Genomic DNA, 13464 nt, shown 5'->3' with positions numbered 1-13464 from the left:
ACCCTCAGACCCCTAGAAAGGTCGAAATGCCTGCACCCTCAGACCCCTAGAAGGGTCCCGATGCCTGCACCCTCAGACCCCTAGAAAGGACCTGAAGCCTGCACCCTCAGACCCCACATGTGTCCCGATGCCTGCATCGTCAGACCACTAGAAGGGTCCCGATGCCTGCACCCTCAGACCCAAAGAAAGGTCCCGATGCCTGCACCCTCAGACCCAAGGAAGGGTACCGATGCTTGAATCCTCAGACTCCTAGAAGGGTCCCAATGCCTGCACCCTCAGGCCTAACGTGGGTCCCAATGCCTGCACCCTCAGACCCCCATGGGTACAGATGCCTGCACCATCAGACCCCACATGGGACCTGGGTCATAATGCGTGCACCCACAGACCCCTAGAAGGGTCCCGATGCCTGAACCCCCAGAACTCAAAAATGGTCCCTATACATGCACCCCAAGTCCACTAAAAGGGTCCCGATGCCTGCACCCTCAGACCCCTAGAAGGGTTCCAATGCCAGCACCCTCAGACAACTAGAAGGATCCCGCTGCGAGAACCCTCAGACCACACGTGGGTCCCGATGCCTGCACCCTCAGACCACTAGAAGGGTCCCGATGCCTGCACCCTAGGACCCCTAGAAGGGTCCCGATGCCTGCACCCTAAGACCCCTAGAAGGGTCCCGATGCCTGCACCCTAGGACCCCTAGAAGGGTCCCGATGCCTGCACCCTAGGACCCCTAGAAGGGTCCCGATGCCTGCACCCTAGGACCCCTAGAAGGGTCCCGATGCCTGCACCCTAGGACCCCTAGAAGGGTCCCGATGCCTGCACCCTAGGACCCCTAGAAGGGTCCCGATGCCTGCACCCTAGGACCCCTAGAAGGGTCCCGATGCCTGCACCCTAGGACCCCTAGAAGGGTCTCGATGCCTGCACTCTCAGACCCCACATGGGTCCTGATGCCTGCACCCTCAGACCCCACATGGGTCCAGATGCCTGCACCCTCAGACCCAAAGAAGGGTCCCGATGCCTGCACCCTCAGACCCAAAGAAGGGTCCCGATGCCTGCACCCTCAGACCCAAAGAAGGGTCCCGATGCCTGCACCCTCAGACCCAAAGAAGGGTCCCGATGCCTGCACCCTCAGACCCAAAGAAGGTCCCGATGCCTGCACCCTCAGACCCAAAGAAGGTCCCGATGCCTGCACCCTCAGACCCAAGGAAGGGTCCTTATGCCTGCCAACTCAGACCCCACGTGGGTCCCAATTCCTGCACCCTAAGACCCCACGTGGGTCTCGATGTCTGCATACCCAGAACCCTAGAAAGGTCTCGATGCCTGCACCATCAGACCACTAGAAGGGTACCAATGACTGCACCATCAGACCCCTAGAAGGGTCCCAATGCCTGCACCCACAGACCCCTAAAAGGGTCCTGATGCCTACACCATCAGACCCCACATGGGTCCTGATGCCTGCACCATCAGACCCCACATGGGTCCTGATGCCTGCACCCGTAGACCCCACATGGGTCCAGATGCCAGCACCATAAGACCCAAAGAAGCAACCCGATATATGCACCCTAAGAACAAAAAAAGGGTCCCGATGCCTGCATCCTCAGACCCAAAGAAGGGTCCCAATACCTTCACCCTCAGACCTAATGTGGGTCCTGATTCCTGCAACCCCAGAACCCTAGAAAAGTCCCGATGTAGGAACCCTCAGACCCCTAGAAGGGTCCTGATGCCTGCACCCCGAGACCCCAGGTGGGTCCCGATGCCTGCACACTCAGACCTCTGGAAAGGTCCCAAATCCTCACCCTCAGACCCAAAAAAGGATCCAGATGCCTGCACCCTCAGACCCAAAGAAGGGTCCCGATGCCTGCACCCTCAGACCCAAAGAAGGGTCCCGATGCCTGCACCCTCAGACCCAAAGAAGGGTCCCGATGCCTGCACCCTCAGACCCAAAGAAGGGTCCCGATGCCTGCACCCTCAGACCCAAAGAAGGGTCCCGATGCCTGCACCCTCAGACCCAAAGAAGGGTCCCGATGCCTGCACCCTCAGACCCAAAGAAGGGTCCCGATGCCTGCACCCTCAGACCCAAAGAAGGGTCCCGATGCCTGCACCCTCAGACCCAAAGAAGGGTCCCAATACCTGCAGCCTAAGACCAAAAGAAGGGTCCCAATTCCAGCACCCTCAGACCCCTAGCATGGTCCCAATGCCTACACCCCAAGACCCTACGTGGATCTCTATGGCTGCACCCTCAGACCCCACGTGGGTTTGAATGCCTTCAACCTCAGACCCCATGTAGGTCTCGAAGCCTGCACCCCCAGAACCCTAAAAGGGTCTCGAAGCAATCACCCTAAGACCACTAGAAGGGTGCCAATGCCAGTACCCTCAGACCGTACGTGGATCCCGATGCCTGCACCCTCAGACCCCTAGAATGGTCTCGATGCCTGCACCATCAGACCCCACATGGGTCCTGATGCCTGCACCCTCACACCCAAAGAAGGGTCCCGATGCCACCATCCTCAGACCCCACATGGGTCCAGATGCCTGCACCAAAAGACCCAAAGAAGGGTCCCGATATCTGCACCCTCAGAACCAAAGAAAGGACCCGATGCCTGCATCCTCAGATTCAAAGAAGGGTCCCAATGCCTGCATATTCAGACCCAAAGAAGGGACTCGATGCCAACACCCTGAGACCCCAAAAAGGGTCCTGATGCCTGAACCATCAGACCCCTAGAAGGGTCCCGATGCCTGCACCATCAGACCCCTATAAGGGTCCCGATGCCTGCACCATCAGACCCCTAGAAGGGTCCCGATGCCTGCACCATCAGACCCCTAGAAGGGTCCCGATGCCTGCACCATCAGACCCCTAGAAGGGTCCCGATGCCTGCACCATCAGACCCCTAGAAGGGTCCCGATGCCTGCACCATCAGACCCCTAGAAGGGTCCCGATGCCTGCACCCTCAGAACCCTAGAAGGGTCCTGATGCCTTCACCATCAGACCCCACATGGGTTCTGATGCCTGCACCCTCAGACCCCAATGGGTCCAGATGCCTGCACCATAAGACCCAAAGAAGGGTCCTGATATCTGCTCCCTCAGAACCAAAGAAGGGTCTCGATGCCTGCACCCTCAGACCCCACGTGGGTCCCAATGCCTGCACCCCTAGAAAGGTCTCGATGCCTGCACCCTCAGACCACTAGAAAGGTACCAATGCCTGCACCTTCAGACCCCTAGAAGGGTCCCAATGCCTGCACCCTCAAACCCCTAGAAGGGTCCCGATGCCTGCACCCTCAAACCCCTAGAAGGGTCCCGATGCCTGCACCCTCAGAACCCTAGAAGGGTCCCGATGCCTGCACCCTCAGAACCCTAGAAGGGTCCTGATGCCTTCACCATCAGACCCCACATGGGTACTGATGCCTGCACCCTCAGACCCCAATGGGTCCAGATGCCTGCACCATAAGACCCAAAGAAGGGTCCCGATATATGCACCCTAAGAACCAAAAAAGGGTCGCGATGCCTGCATCCTCAGACCCAAAGAAGGGTCCCAATACCTGCACCCTCAGACCCCACGTGGGTCCCGATGCCTGCACCCTCAGACCCAAAGAAGGGTCCCAATGCCTGCACCCTCAGACCAAAAGAAGGGTCCCGATTCCTGCACCCTAAGACCCCTAGCAGGGTCCCGATGCTTACACCCCCAGATTCCATGTGCATCTCGATGCCTGCACCCTCAGACCCCTAGAGGGGTCCCAATGCCTGCACCCTCAGACCCAAAGAAGGGTCCCGATGCCTGCACCCTCAGACCCAAAGAAGGCTCCCGATGCCTGCACCCTCAGACCCAAAGAAGGCTCCCGATGCCTGCACCCTCAGACGCAAAGATAGGTCCCAATACCTACACCCTCAGACCTAAATGAGGGTCAAAATACCTGCACCCTCAGACCCCAAGAAGGATCCCGAAGCCTGCACCCTCAGATCCCAAAAAGGGTCTTGATGCCTGCACCCTCAGACCCAAAGAAGGGTCCCGATGCCAGCATTCTCAGACCCCACATGGGTCAAGATGCCTGCACCATAAGACCCAAAGAAGGGTCCCGATATATGTACCCTAAGAACCAAAAAAGGGACCTGATGCCTGCATAATCAGACCCAAAGAAGGGTCCCAATGCCTGCATCCTCAGACCCAATGTGCATCCCGATGCCTTCACCCCCAGAACCCTAGAAGAGTCCCGATGCCTGCACCCTTAGACTCATCATGGGTCCCGATGCTTCAACCTCAGACCCCTAGAAGGGTCCCAATGCCTGCACCCTAAGACCTCTAGCAGGATCCCAATTCCTACACCCCCAAACCCCACGTGGGTACCGATGCCTGCACCCACAGACCCCTAGCAGGGTCCTAATGCCTACATCCCAAGACCCAACGTGGGTACCGATGCCTGCACCCTCAGACCCCTAGCAGGGTCCTAATGCCTACATCCCAAGACCCAACGTGGGTACCGATGCCTGCACCCTCAGACCCCTAGAAGGAACCTGAATCCTGCACCCTCAGACTCCACCTGTGTCTCGATGCCTGCATCCTCAGACCACTAGAAGGGTCTCGATGCCTGCACCCTCAGACCCAAAGAAAGGTCCTGATGCCTGCACCCTCAGACCCAAAGAAGGGTCACGATGCCTGCACCTTCAGACGCCATGTGGGTCATAATGCGTGCACCCACAGACCCCTAGAAGGGTCCCGATGACTGCACCCTCAGACCCAATAAAAGGTTCCGAAGCCTACACCCTCAGACCGCTGGAAAGGTCCTGATGCCTGCACCCTTAGACCCAAAGAAGGGTAACGATGCTTGCACCCTCAGACCCAAAGAAGGGTCCCAATTCCTGCACCCTCAGACCCCTAGCATGTTCCCGATGTCTACACCCCCAGACCCCACGTGGATCTCTATGGCTGCACCCTCAGACCCCACGTGGGTCCCAATGCCTTCACCCTCAGACCCCATGTGGGTCTCGAAGCCTGCACCCCCAGAACCCTAGAAGGGTCTCGAAGCCAGCACCCCCAGAACCCTAGAAGGGTCCTGATGCCTGCACCCTCAGACCCCTAGTAGGGTCTCGATGCCTACACCCCAAGACCCCACGTGGGTTCCGATGCCTGCACCCTCAGACCCCTAGAAGGGTCTCGATGCCTGCACCCTCAGACCCCTAGAAGGGTCTCGATGCCTGCACCCTCAGACCCCTAGAAGGGTCTCGATGCCTGCACCCTCAGACCCCTAGAAGGGTCTCGATGCCTGCACCCTCAGACCCCTAGAAGGGTCTCGATGCCTGCACCCTCAGACCCCTAGAAGGGTCTCGATGCCTGCACCCTCAGACCCCTAGAAGGGTCTCGATGCCTGCACCCTCAGACCCCTAGAAGGGTCTCGATGCCTGCACCCTCAGACCCCTAGAAGGGTCTCGATGCCTGCACCCTCAGACCCCTAGAAGGGTCTCGATGCCTGCACCCTCAGACCCCTAGAAGGGTCTCGATGCCTGCACCCTCAGACCCCTAGAAGGGTCTCGATGCCTGCACCCTCAGACCCCTAGAAGGGTCTCGATGCCTGCACCCTCAGACCCCTAGAAGGGTCTCGATGCCTGCACCCTCAGACCCCTAGAAGGGTCTCGATGCCTGCACCCTCAGACCCCTAGAAGGGTCTCGATGCCTGCACCCTCAGACCCCTAGAAGGGTCTCGATGCCTGCACCCTCAGACCCCTAGAAGGGTCTCGATGCCTGCACCCTCAGACCCCTAGAAGGGTCTCGATGCCTGCACCCTCAGACCCCTAGAAGGGTCTCGATGCCTGCACCCTCAGACCCCTAGAAGGGTCTCGATGCCTGCACCCTCAGACCCCTAGAAGGGTCTCGATGCCTGCACCCTCAGACCCCTAGAAGGGTCTCGATGCCTGCACCCTCAGACCCCTAGAAGGGTCTCGATGCCTGCACCCTCAGACCCCTAGAAGGGTCTCGATGCCTGCACCCTCAGACCCCTAGAAGGGTCTCGATGCCTGCACCCTCAGACCCCTAGAAGGGTCTCGATGCCTGCACCCTCAGACCCCTAGAAGGGTCTCGATGCCTGCACCCTCAGACCCCTAGAAGGGTCTCGATGCCTGCACCCTCAGACCCCTAGAAGGGTCTCGATGCCTGCACCCTCAGACCCCTAGAAGGGTCTCGATGCCTGCACCCTCAGACCCCTAGAAGGGTCTCGATGCCTGCACCCTCAGACCCCTAGAAGGGTCTCGATGCCTGCACCCTCAGACCCCTAGAAGGGTCTCGATGCCTGCACCCTCAGACCCCTAGAAGGGTCTCGATGCCTGCACCCTCAGACCCCTAGAAGGGTCTCGATGCCTGCACCCTCAGACCCCTAGAAGGGTCTCGATGCCTGCACCCTCAGACCCCTAGAAGGGTCTCGATGCCTGCACCCTCAGACCCCTAGAAGGGTCTCGATGCCTGCACCCTCAGACCCCTAGAAGGGTCTCGATGCCTGCACCCTCAGACCCCTAGAAGGGTCTCGATGCCTGCACCCTCAGACCCCTAGAAGGGTCTCGATGCCTGCACCCTCAGACCCCTAGAAGGGTCTCGATGCCTGCACCATCAGACCACACGTGGGTTCTGATTCCGGCACCCTCAGACCCAATGTGGGTCCTGATTCCTGCACCTTCAGACCCCACATGTGTCCTGATGCCTGCACCCTCACACCCAAAGAAGGGTCCCGATGCCAGCATCCTCAGACCCCACATGGGTCCAGATGCCTGCACCATAAGACCCAAGGAAGGGTACCGATGCCTGCACCCTCAGACCCCTAGATGGGTCCCGATGCCTGCACCCTCAGACCCCACGTGGGTCCAGATGCCTGCACCATAAGACCCAAAGAAGGGTCCCGATATATGCACCCTAAGAACCAAAGAAGGGTCCCAATACCTGCACCCTCAGACCCAATGTGGGTCCTGATGCCTGCGCCCTCAGACCCCTAGTAGGGTCTCGATGCCTACACCCCAAGACCCCACGTGGGTTCCGATGCCTGCACCCTCAGACCCCTAGAAAAGTCCCAATGCCTGCACCCTCAGATTCCTAGAGGGGTCCAAATGCTAGCACCCTCAGACCGTACGTGGATCCCGATGCCTGCACCCTCAGACCCCTAGAAGGGTCCCGATGCCTGCACCCTCAGACCCCTAGAAGGGTCCCGATGCCTGCACCCTAAGACCCAAAGAAGGGTCCCAATGCCTGCACCCTAAGACCCAAAGAAGGGTCCCAATGCCTGCACCCTAAGACCCAAAGAAGGGTCCCAATGCCTGCACCCTAAGACCCAAAGAAGGGTCCCAATGCCTGCACCCTAAGACCCAAAGAAGGGTCCCAATGCCTGCACCCTAAGACCCAAAGAAGGGTCCCAATGCCTGCACCCTAAGACCCAAAGAAGGGTCCCAATGCCTGCACCCTAAGACCCAAAGAAGGGTCCCAATGCCTGCACCCTAAGACCCAAAGAAGGGTCCCAATGCCTGCACCCTAAGACCCAAAGAAAGGTCCCGATGCCTACACCCTCAGACCGCTGGAAAGGTCCCGATGCCTGCACCCTCAGACCCAAATAAGGGTCCCGATGCCTGCACCCTCAGACCCAAAGAAGGGTACCGATGCTTGCACCCTCAGACCCAAAGAAGGGTCCCAATACCTGCAGCCTAAGACCCAAAGAAGGGTCCCAATTCCTGTACCCTCAGACCCCTAGCGGTCCCGATGCCTACACCCCCAGGCCCCATGTGGATCTCTATGGCTGCACCCTCAGACCCCACGTGGGTTCCAATGCCTTCAACCTCAGACCCTATGTGGGTCTCGAAGCCTGCACCCCCAGAACCCTAGAAGGGTCTCGAAGACTGCACCCTCAGACCACTAGAAAGACCCCGATGTCTGCACCCTCAGACTCCTCTTGGGTTCCGATGCCTACACCCTCAGACCCCTAGTAGGGTCCCGATGCCTACACCCCCAGACCCTACGTGGGTTCCGACGCCTGCACCCTCAGACCCCTAGAAGAGTCCCAATGCCTGCACCCTCAGATTTCTAGAAGGGTCCCAAAGCCAGCACTCTCAGACCGTACGTGGATCCCAATGCCTGCACCCTCAGACCCTTAGAAGGGTTCTGATGCCTGCACCCTCAGACCCCTAGAAGGGTCACGATGCCTGCACCCTCAGACCCCTAGAAGGGTCTCGATGCCTGCACCCTCAGACCCCTAGAAGGGTCTCGATGCCTGCACCCTCAGACCCCTAGAAGGGTCTCGATGCCTGCACCCTCAGACCCCTAGAAGGGTCTCGATGCCTGCACCCTCAGACCCCTAGAAGGGTCTCGATGCCTGCACCCTCAGACCCCTAGAAGGGTCTCGATGCCTGCACCCTCAGACCACACGTGGGTTCTGATTCCGGCACCCTCAGACCCAATGTGGGTCCTGATTCCTGCACCTTCAGACCCCACATATGTCCTGATGCCTGCACCCTCACACCCAAAGAAGGGTCCCGATGCCAGCATCCTCAGACCCCACATGGGTCCAGATGCCTGCACCATAAGACCCAAGGAAGGGTACCGATGCCTGCACCCTCAGACCCCTAGATGGGTCCCGATGCCTGCACCCTCAGACCCCACGTGGGTCCAGATGCCTGCACCATAAGACCCAAAGAAGGGTCCCGATATATGCACCCTAAGAACCAAAGAAGGGTCCCAATACCTGCACCCTCAGACCCAATGTGGGTCCTGATGCCTGCGCCCTCAGACCCAAAGAAGGGTCCCGATGCCTGCACCCTCAGACCCAATGTGGGTCCCGATGCCTGCAATCCCAGAACCCTAGAAAAGTACCGATGCAAGCACCCTCAGACCCCTAGAAGGGTCCCGATGCCTGCAACCTCAGACCCCACGTGGGTACAGATTCCTGCACCCTCAGAGCCATGGAAAGGTCCCGATCCCTCACCCTAAGACCCAAAGAAGGTTCCCGATGCCTGCATCATCAGACCCAAATGAGGGTCCAAATACCTGCACCCTCAGACCCAAAGAAGGGTTCTGAAGCCTGCACCCTCAATCCCAAATGAGGGTTCAAAATACCTGCACCCTCAGATCCCAAAAAGGGTCCCGATGCCTGCACCCTCAGACCCAAAGAAGGGTGCCGATGCCTGCACCCTCAGACCCAAAGAAGGGTACCGATGTCTGCACCCTCAGACCCCTAGATGGGTCCCGATGTCTGCACCCTCAGACCCCTAGATGGGTCCCGATGTCTGCACCCTCAGACCCCTAGATGGGTCCCGATGTCTGCACCCTCAGACCCCACGTGGGTCCCAATGCCTGCACGCTAAGACCCAAGGAAGGGTACCGATGCCTGCACCCTCAGACCCCTAGATGGGTCCCGATGCCTGCACCATCAGACCCCTACAAGGGTCCTCATGCCTGCACTCTCAAACCCCTAGAAGGGTCCTGATGCTTGCACCATCAGACCAGACATGGGTCCAGATGCCTGCACCATAAGACCCAAAGAAGGGTCCCGAAGCCTGCACCCTCAGACCCAAAGAAGGGTCCCGAAGCCTGCACCCTCAGACCCAAAGAAGGGTCCCGAAGCCTGCACCCTCAGACCCAAAGAAGGGTCCCGAAGCCTGCACCCTCAGACCCAAAGAAGGGTCCCGAAGCCTGCACCCTCAGACCCAAAGAAGGGTCCCAATGCCTACACGCTAAGACCCAAGGAAAGGTACCAAAGCCTGCACCATCAGACCCCTAGAAGGTTCCCGATGCCTGCACCCTCAGACCCCACGTGGGTCCCAATGCCTGCACCCTAAGACCCCATGTGGGTCCCGATGTCTGCACACCCAGAACCCTAGAAAGGTCTCAATGCCTGCACCCTCAGACCATTAGAAGGGTCCGGATGCCTGCACCCTCAGACCACTAGAAGGGTACCAATGCTTGCACTTTCAGACGCCTAGAAGGGTCCCGATGCCTGCACCCTCAGAACCAAAGAAGGGACCTGATGCCTGAATAATCAGACCCAAAGAAGGGGCCCGATGCCTGCACCCCCAGAACCCTAGAAGAGTCCAGATGCCTGCACCCTTAGAATCCTCATGGGTACCGATACCTGCACCCTCAGAACCCTAGAAGGGTCCCAATGCCTGCACCCTAAGACCCCTAGCAGGGTCCTAATGCCTAGATCCCCAGACCCAACGTGGGAACCGATGCCTGCACCCTATGACCCCTAGAAGGGTCCCAATGCCTGCACCCTAGGACCCCTAGAAGGGTCCCGATGCCTGCACCCTAAGACCCCTAGAAAGGTCCCGTAGCCTGCACCCTCAGACCCAAAGAAGGGTCCCGATGCCTGCACCCTCAGACCCAAAGAAGGGTCCCGATGCCTGCACCCTCAGACCCAAAGAAGGGTCCCGATGCCTGCACCCTCAGACCCAAAGAAGGGTCCCGATGCCTGCACCCTCAGACCCAAAGAAGGGTCCCGATGCCTGCACCCTCAGACCCAAAGAAGGGTCCCGATGCCTGCACCCTCAGACCCAAAGAAGGGTCCCGATGCCTGCACCCTCAGACCCCTAGATGGGTCCCGATGTCTGCACCCTCAGACCCCACGTGGGTCCCAATGCCTGCACGCTAAGACCCAAGGAAGGGTACCAATGCCTGCACCCTCAGACCACTAGAAGGGTACCAATGCCTGCACCCTCAGACCACTAGAAGGGTACCAATGCCTGCACCCTCAGACCACTAGAAGGGTACCAATGCCTGCACCCTCAGACCACTAGAAGGGTACCAATGCCTGCACCCTCAGACCACTAGAAGGGTACTAATGCCTGCACCCTCACACTCCTATAAGGGTCTCAATGCCTGCACCATCAGACCCCTATAAGGGTCCTCATGCCTGCACTCTCAAACCCCTAGAAGGGTCCTGATGCCTGCACCATCAGACCAGACATGGGTCCAGATGCCTGCACCATAAGACCCAAAGAAGGGTCCCGATATATGCACCCTAAGAACCAAAGAAGGGTCCCAATACCTGCACCCTCAGACCCAATGTGGGTCCTGATGCCTGCGCCCTCAGACCCAATGAAGGGTCCCGATGCCTGCACCCTCAGACCCAATGTGGGTCCCGATGCCTGCAATCCCAGAACCCTAGAAAAGTACCGATGCAAGCACCCTCAGACCCCTAGAAGGGTCCCGATGCCTGCAACCTCAGACCCCACGTGGGTACCGATTCCTGCACCCTCAGAGCCATGGAAAGGTCCCGATCCCTCACCCTAAGACCCAAAGAAGGTTCCCGATGCCTGCATCATCAGACCCAAATGAGGGTCCAAATACCTGCACCCTCAGACCCAAAGAAGGGTTCCGAAGCCTGCACCCTCAATCCCAAATGAGGGTTCAAAATACCTGCACCCTCAGATCCCAAAAAGGGTCCTGATGCCTGCACCATCAGACCCCACATGGGACCTGATGCCTGCACCACATGACCCAAAGAAGGGTCCCGATGCCAGCATCCTCAGACCCCACATGGGTCCAGATGCCTGCACCAAAAGACCAAAAGAAGGGTCCCAATATCTGCACCCTCAGAACCAAAGAAGGGACCCAATGCCTGCATCCTCAGACCCAAAGAAGGGTCCCAATGCCTGCATCCTCAGACCCAATTTGGGTCCCGATGCCTGCACCCCCAGAATCCTAGAACAGTCCCGATGTCTGCACCCTCAGACCCAAAGAAAGGTCCCAATGCCTGCATCCTCAGACCCCACGTGGGTCCCAATGCCTGCACCCTCAGACCCCTAGAAGAGTCACGATGCCTGCACCCTAGGACCCCTAGAAAGGTCCCATAGCCTGCACCCTCAGACCCAAAGAAGGGTCCCGAAGCCTGCACCCTCAGACCCAAAGAAGGGTCCCGAAGCCTGCACCCTCAGACCCAAAGAAGGGTCCCGAAGCCTACACGCTAAGACCCAAGGAAAGGTACCAAAGCCTGCACCATCAGACCCCTAGAAGGTTCCCGATGCCTGCACCCTCAGACCCCACGTGGGTCCCAATGCCTGCACCCCAAGACCCCATGTGGGTCCCGATGTCTGCACACCCAGAACCCTAGAAAGGTCTCAATGCCTGCACCCTCAGACCATTAGAAGGGTCCGGATGCCTGCACCCTCAGACCACTAGAAGGGTACCAATGCTTGCACTTTCAGACGCCTAGAAGGGTCCTGATGCCTGCACCCTCAGACCCCACATGGGACCCGATACCTGCACCCACAGACCCAAAGGAGGGTCTCGAAGCCTGCACCCCCAGAACCCTAGAAGGGTCTCGAAGCCTGCACCCTCAGAAAACTAGAAGGGTCCTGATGCCTGCACCCTCAGACTCCTCTTGGGTCCCGATGCCTACACCCTCAGACACCTAGTAGGGTCCCGATGCCTACACCCCCAGACCCTACCTAAGATCCGATGCCTGCACCCTAAGACCCCTAGAAGAGTCCCAATGCCTGCACCCTTAGAGTTCTAGAAGGGTCCCAATGCCAGCACCCTCAGACCGTACGTGGATCCCGATGCCTGCACCCTCAGACCCCTAGAAGGGTTCTGATGCCTGCACCCTCAGACCCCTAGAAGGGTCTCGATGCCTGCACCCTCAGACCCCTAGAAGGATCCCGAAGCCTGCACCCTCAGACCCAAAGAAGGGTCCCGATGCCAGCATCCTCAGACCCCACATGGGTCCAGATGCCTGCACCATAAGACCCAAAGAAGGGTCCCGATATATGCACCCTAAGAGCCAAAGAAGGGACCCGATGCCTGCAAAATCAGACCCAAAGAAGGGTCCCAATACCTGCATCCTCAGACCCAATGTTGGTCCCGATGCCTGTACCCCCAGAACCCTAGAGGGGTCCCGATGCCTGCACCCTCAGACCACTAGAAGGGTCCCTAGGCCTGCACCCTCAGACCCCTAGAAGGGTCCCAATGCCTGCACTCTCAGACCCAAAGAAGGGTCCCGATGCCTGCCCTCTCAGACCCAAAGAAGGGTCCCAATGCCTACACCTTCAGACTCAAAGAAGGGTCCCGGATGCCTGCACCCTCAGACCAAAAGAAGGGTCCCGAGAGAGCTCTGTGCGATGCCTGCACGCTCAGGCCCCGAGAGGGGTCTGTGCGATGACGGCACCCACTGGCCCCGAGAGGGGTCTGTGCGATGCCTGCACTCTCAGGCCCCGAGAGGGGTCTGTGCGACGCCCGCACGCTCAGGCCCCGAGAGGGGTCTGTGCGATGACGGCACCCACTGGCCCAGAGAGGGGTCTGTGCGATGCCTGCCCCCTCAGGCCCCAAGAGGGGTCTGTGCGATGCCTGCACGCTCATGCCTTGGGTAGAGAACGCACACACCATCCTACCCGCGCTGCCATTCACTGGGTCCCGGCTGGCACTTGGTGATCACCGCTAAAGGTGAGAGGGGAGAGATCTGTGTGTAAACAACATAGATCTTTCTCCTGTCAGCATGGACATGAAGCATGTT

The 13464-nt window shown here is 58.9% G+C and overlaps 1 protein-coding gene across 1 annotated transcript in view; it reads right to left on the bottom strand.

The window, feature by feature from the left end:
• The window catches only part of LOC149429320 (putative proline--tRNA ligase, mitochondrial), a 40500-nt gene that overhangs the window by 26257 nt on the left and 779 nt on the right, over nt 1-13464 (bottom strand). The window lies entirely within an intron of this gene.

This window comes from Staurois parvus, unplaced genomic scaffold, assembly GCF_062004578.1.
Source record: "Staurois parvus isolate SC_StPar_1 unplaced genomic scaffold, SC_StPar_1.0 ptg002753l, whole genome shotgun sequence".
Lineage (NCBI taxonomy): Eukaryota > Metazoa > Chordata > Amphibia > Anura > Ranidae > Staurois > Staurois parvus.
The sequence above is the reverse complement of the archived record's forward strand: the minus strand, read 5'-3'. Positions and strand labels throughout refer to the sequence as shown.